The sequence below is a fragment of the Asterias amurensis genome, chromosome 22 (genome assembly GCF_032118995.1).
Source record: "Asterias amurensis chromosome 22, ASM3211899v1".
Classification (NCBI taxonomy): domain Eukaryota; kingdom Metazoa; phylum Echinodermata; class Asteroidea; order Forcipulatida; family Asteriidae; genus Asterias; species Asterias amurensis.
The window spans coordinates 3,068,403-3,075,110 of NC_092669.1; the positions used below are offsets into that span (position 1 = coordinate 3,068,403).

Here is a 6,708-nt window from a genome sequence, read left to right on the forward strand (position 1 = left end):
CCCCTAACTATACACTAAGAATACGGTCCATTACCACCTACTTAAAAAAAAAAATGCATCTTTTGAGTCTCTTTTTAAAACCAGAAACAAGTGGTTTATTGATTCAACAAACTCGAAGTTTTTGTTTGTGGTGGGGGCTGGAACCGAGTAGGCGCCCGGGGCGCACGAAGCGAGTCCACGGCTTGTCTCATCCGTTGCCGTCGGGTGGACCACTTTACACAACACTCTTTTCGTGCCTAGCTCGTCCTTTTTCACTTCAGTTTTTATGTATGTAATGTGAGTCTCTATTTGATGGGGGGACAGTTACAAAATATGAAGAGCAGAGAAATGTAAGCCTGTACTTCTGGCGTTTGTTATACACAGAATCGCCAGCGGGAGGAGGGTGCCACAAGACGACAAAACACTTTAAGATCTTATTGCGAGGCGATGGGTTTGGTAATGGAATGTACACGCGCAGAGGGGTAGGGGAAACAAATCTTGCAAATGGACAAGACATTTTATCTTGTTGAGAAATAAAACCGTATAGAATAAATGTTTGACAAACCTATTACAATGGGGGGCCACGTTCTTAACGATAACAACGTCTTACAATTACGTGTTTTGTCGAATCAGTGTTTGCACAACCAATTTCCTTCTACCATTTGATCCAAACATGGGCGTCATGTTCGCAAAGATGAAGATTATATGAGCTGATATCTTAACGCTAGATGCAATAACACCATATATTTAATCTCTCGCTCTTTCAGATGTGATCAAAATATTAGTAAGCTTGCTTGACAAAATCGTCCCATCACAAACAACTTCTATTATAGAGCTAATCAAATGCGCTTTACATGAGTGACACGGTTGGGTCCGTTTTTGTCAGATAGTCCCAACTTAGGACTAGTCCCAAGACTATTTGGGAGTTATTAAAAACTTGAGAAAAGTCTTCTCTTTGTGAAATCCATCCAAGGTCTACGGGCCACAACAGCCCTGTACTGCCGTGGCGCCCCAGTCGTCTTTTCATATACACAATACATCAACATCTACCCTCGCAAGTACCCATGTATACCCCTGGGTGAAGAGAAGCAATTTTACTAAAGACATGTTGCCCACGGACCCCAAAAGTGTCATGGCCGGGACTTGAACCCACACTCCGATGACTAAACCTCCAGAAAAGTTGATAAAAAAATAAGAAAAAAAAAAAACTTTGAAAGACCTTGCATTAGGAATTTGTTTTCCCTTTTTGTGTAATTGTTTGTTTTACAAGTTCTCAGTGACATTTGAACTCCTTTGTGCCCTCACCTCGGATCTCGTTTATTAGGACGTCCCTAATCCCCGTCCCTATCAAAACATTATTTCCAGAAATTAAACCGCGGTTAATTTAGTTCTACTAATCAAACGATCCGCACCAAATGTTTACAACAATAACGGCACCTGCTAACATTTTAAACTTGACCTTGACAAGTAAGCATTATGAAATATCTGTTCTCTTTTAACACTAAGAGCAGCCGAATGGGCGCGGGTGTAATGACCAGCTTCATAGTTTGTTTAATAACTACAAAATGTGTGCATCAATTCCGCTTATTGTTAAATCTATAAATACCCTGAACGCTTATGGTAATTACTTAAAATAATATATTTCGAGACCTCAGAATTAGATTTTAAGGTCTCGAAGTCAAGCATCTGAAAGCACACAACTGCGTGTGACATGGGTGTGCTTTTTTTCTTCCACTATTCTCTAGCAACTTCGACGACCAACCGAGTTCAAATTTCACAGGCTTGTTATTTTATGCAAATATGTTGAGATACACGAAGTGAGAAGACTGGTCTTTGATAAAGACCAATAGTGTCCAGTGTCTTTAAGCATCACTCTTTTATAATCTAAGAGGTTGGCAATAGTGGGTGCGTTCGTTTAGCTGCCCTGGGTCTTCCCCGGTGTGTGGCGGGTTTTTTTTCAGGACGAACGTGGGTGGTTATATCTGCACACGTTCGTCATGGAAAGAAAAAACGCCACACGACGGGGTCGACCCAGGGAAGCTAAACGAACGCACCCAGTGTTGGACGGCATTTTATTGTGCACAAAGAAATATTGCCATATGTGGCAAAGCTTACCTTTGTATTAGCCTATTAGTAGTGAGCCAATGTTACATTTTCAGCTTCAATCTTTAGTCTGTGGGTCCACGGAACATCTATTTATCGGTTCAGACCATTAGAACATGAATTGTGGCCCCCAAACACAGTTATGTACCCATGAAGCAGTCTGCTTTCCAATGGTGCCAAGTTGTTTCAGCATGTACATTTTGTCCCCGGCTGCTCGGAGGGTTAAAAAAAACTCACGCCCTTCTATATAACAATGGTTCCAAAGCTTAATCGCATCCGTTCGTTTTGTAATTCAGACGGAAGGGTCAACCTTTTTCAGGGTTAAAGTAAACACAAAAGTGTGACTGTCGCGTGCCCTTTCTTGCAATTCCAAGCTGAAAGAGTTATCAGCTTCAATGAAAATGTAAAGGAAATTTAACATAACAAAGAAAGTACTTTCTACAAAGCCGCAACGCCCACAGTGCTCGGTCTGTACCAAGGGACGAAGGCCACGATGTCAGTGTCCTGCCAGTAAACTCAATACAGGACAAGTATGGTGGTATTTTTGGGGGTAGAAATTCAACATCTTTGTCACAAAATACTGATGATTAAAGGAACACGTTGCCTTGGATCGGACGAGTTGGTCTATAAAAAGCGTTTGAAACCGTTTGTTATGAAATGTATATAGTTAGAAAGGTGTTTTAAAAGTAGAATATAATGATCCACACAAGTATCACTCAAAATTGCACGGTTTTCTTTTTACGTCGCGAACTATAACGGTCGGCCATTTATGAGAGTCAAAATTTTGACTCCCATAAATGGCCGACCGTGTTATTAGACGAGGTAAAAAGAAAACCACGCAATTTTGAGGCATATTTGTGTAGATCATTGTATTCTACTTTTACTTCATCTTTCTAACCATATGCATTTTATAACAAACGGTCACAAAATGCTTTTCAAAGACCAACTCGACCGATCCAAGACAACGTGTTCCTTTAAATGTTGAGTTCGAGTCTCACAATAATATCGTGATGAATATCGACCATAAACGCAAATAGTCTTCACTTAGCGTTTGTTCATATAAAACTGTTAATATGAACAATTTGTTTATAATTTGTTTTTATTCAATCGGAAAAGTATCTAAACAAGGCATTCTTATTTGTACATTTCTGTATATGGGAGGTTTAATTATTTCACATCGATTGAAACAAAATAAAAAGAATAAACTTAGTTGTGTACTTCTAGTAGTTAGAAAAACAGATGAAGGGCATGTCACAATCTGAAATGTTAAATTTCAATAAAACGGTACATTTTGACAAATTTTACGAATTTACATTTTTATATCGTGTTCTTCTTCTCAAACAATTTCGATATTCTATTTTAAAGAATGTCTTCGTCTAATTATTTACATTGTTCGTTGACCAAATGAAGTATATGGTACAAACTTCATACAATTAATTTTTTAGTCCGATTTACAAAATAGATAAAATCATATTTGTAAGAAGTAAGCATAATTGCGGTGACAAAATAGTTTTTGTCGTTTTGTATATTGAGGAGTTTGAATAAAATTCCTCCTCAAGAAAAAATAAAAATAAAAAATAAATTATATAAATTATTTCCCCCGTGTTTTCCGTGTTCCTTGATGGGGATCAATAGACTTTACTTTCGACAAAAATAATTTGATTTCCTAGTATACACTTTTAGAACACTCAAGAAAGGAATTATTTTTGAGCGCGAGAATTAACCTGGAAGGCATGGAGTCGCGAACAGGATAACAAAATTAGCTTTTTAGCTTTTTCAATTGTCAATGAAAGAAAATCTAAAATCAGCACGGACTTGTTCATCAAAAACTGGGTTGGCCTTGAGGCGATGTGGGAAACACTGCCAGGTTATGTTTTTCATAACTTTACAATTTATCGGCAAAAAGTATGTGAAAAGGGGGAGAAAAGGTACAGAGCCAACACTCACACAAAATAGATGTTCAGATGATTTTTGTACTTGCGAATTTCGTATTTACTCATAGTTTCTTCCTAAAAATATAGCAACAATGATGAGCAGAAATGTATGGAAAGTAATCCAGAAAACAGTGGTAAAATTATAACAAATCATAGTTATTAATCCACAATCAAGAAAGGAGATAAAAAACACACGATGGTTGATATTACTAACAATTATTTGAAACAACCGAAATTATTTGTATTACTTCTTATTGTCTACGATCACTGTGAACCAAAATACGGAGATAATTTATGAGCTCAGGACTAAAGAGTCGTTAGTGCAATTTGCTCGACTTCCTAAAATTGCTTTTGCATATTTTGGCCTTCCTGACAACTCATTGGAGTTTACTGCTATATATTAGTCTCGAAATTTGTTTGGCAGCAAGAAACATTAATTTAACGGAGAATTGTGAGTTAAATTGTGAAATTAAAGCGAATTTATCATGCACCACCCTCTTTATCACTTCAGACATGAAATTGAAATACATGACCTTAAAGTTAAAAATATCTTCCTAAGGGTTTGACAAAACAATGTTTATATTTAGCTATAACAAAAATTAAATGCAATGCAAATGTTCAGAAGAAGATCATAGCATACTGATCGAAACGTCGAGTTGAAACCTACGATTCTTTACAGAACTACCCCATCTCAACATTAAAGATTGTCATTACATTGTGTTAACGCAAACCTTCCTGTATCGTAAAAAAAGCATTACCTTTGATGAAGAATCTTCTTACGGCAGAACACAATCAAGACAAGCCTCTGGTCGTCTTCTTCACACGAGATGGCTTCAAGTTTCAACGCAACTTTTCGTCCTCTTCCTTTAAACAAAACCGATTCCGTCGTCTTAAAATTATCACACTCTGAGGAAATTTGTCAAGGGGTAACAACTTTTATACCCGCTACGGACGCCTACAATCCCTCGTAATTTCATACGTCCAAATTGCGATGTGCGTCAATTCATGAATAAAACATGAGCGCCGCGCGCGGTGGTAATGGCTCGTACTCGACCAATCGCAAAGTGTGCGCGTCAATTCATGAATAAAACATGAGCGCTTTTTACGGGTAACAGACTGTGCTTGACCAATGCACGTCGAGGGTGAAATATTAGCCAATTGTGGTCGTGTGGAAACAACAATCACGATGGCAGATGGGTTTAAAATTACCACGTGCATGAGGGAAGCGACAACTTTCTCTCCTTGATCGTACGTGGACATGTGCGCAGACCAATCGCATTCTGAAAGGCAATCCTGATGCTCTCTTTGACTGGTGGTTCCAGTCTATTTATACTGTATAATAAATTAACAAGACGAGACAGGTATATAAGATTAAGCCTTGTGGGTACATGCACTGCGACCCACATTTCATGATGTTTAGTAAGGTAAAACTTCATTGTTTAATAATCTGAAAGCCAGATGAAAACACCGATATCGAAACGTTGAAGATTAATCCTTGTGGGTTCATGCACTGCAACCCACACTTCAGAATGTATAGTTAGATGAACTACATTGTATAAATCTGAAGACCAGATGAAAACACCGTTCGAAACGTCAAGGATATTGATCCTTGTGGGTACATGCACCGCGACCCATATTTCTAACAGATTGTATAGTTAGGCAAAATACATTATATAGGCTAAACCATGAAGACCAGATGAAAACGCTGTCATTATATTTCCGTAAAATGATTATGTTTTATTTTAAGAAAATATTAATATTGATTTGACTTGATGTTTGATTAAAGCTTCTACAATCCCGTACAGCCTCCAATAGCAGCTCTTAAAGGCAGTGGACACTATTGGTAATTACTCAAAATAATTATCAGCATAAAACCTCACTTGCTAACGAGTAATGGGGAGAGGTAGGTTGAAAGTATAACAAATTGTGAGAAACGGCTCCCTCTGAAGTGATGTAGTTTATTTGAGAAAGAAGTAATTATCCACGAATTTGATTAGTTTAGAATTTGTGGTCTCGAAATCAAGCATCTGAAAGCACACAACTTCGTGTGACAAGGGTGTTTTTTCTTTAATAGTTATCTCGCAACTCCGACAACCGATTGAGCTCAAATTTTCACAGGTTTGTTATTTAATGCATATGTTGAGATACACCAAGTGAGAAGACTGGTGTTTGGCAATTACCAATAGTGTCCAGTGTCTTTAAAGCTTCCACAATCCCATACAGCCTCCAATAGTAGCTCTCAAGTCAGTCAAACTATAGTATTTTCCCAATGGTACAATAAATCCACCGATTTTTCAGAGTACACGTAGTGCTTCCGAAATAAAATGCGAGAAGTCCAGCTGCAATTTTTACATTGTATCCAAATTTAATATTTTCCCAATAATACAATAAATCCGCCGATCTTTCAGAGTACACGTAGTGCTTCCGAAATACAATGCGAAAAGTCCAGCTGCAATGATTACATTGTATCCAATGCACTTATTTAACGATTGTTAATGAAGGAATGTGTGGACGGTAGATTTTCTGACAATTTTAAAACAATTGCTTTTAGATGTCAAATTGACGGGTATGTTTTGCATTAAGTTGATATGAATATTAGTTGTAGTTTAATGTTGTAAAATGGATTGATGTTTATCTTGGAATAATATTGTGAATATACAACACCTGTATTTTGTTATCTTCGTCATTTATT

At 37.4% G+C, this 6,708-nt stretch overlaps 1 protein-coding gene across 4 annotated transcripts in view; it reads right to left on the reverse strand.

Moving 5' to 3' along the window:
* Nucleotides 1-4,936, reverse strand: part of LOC139953722 (uncharacterized) — a 29,259-nt gene extending 24,323 nt beyond the window's left edge. For 3 of the 4 annotated variants that reach the window (XM_071953251.1, XM_071953248.1, XM_071953250.1), the window contains exon 1: nucleotides 4,775-4,936. The gene's annotated coding sequence lies outside the window, so the exon portion shown is untranslated. Of the gene's footprint in view, nucleotides 1-2,094; nucleotides 2,173-4,774 lie in introns of those variants that run through there. The other variant, XM_071953249.1, reaches the window with a different exon arrangement.
* Nucleotides 4,937-6,708: the final 1,772 nt, after the last annotated feature.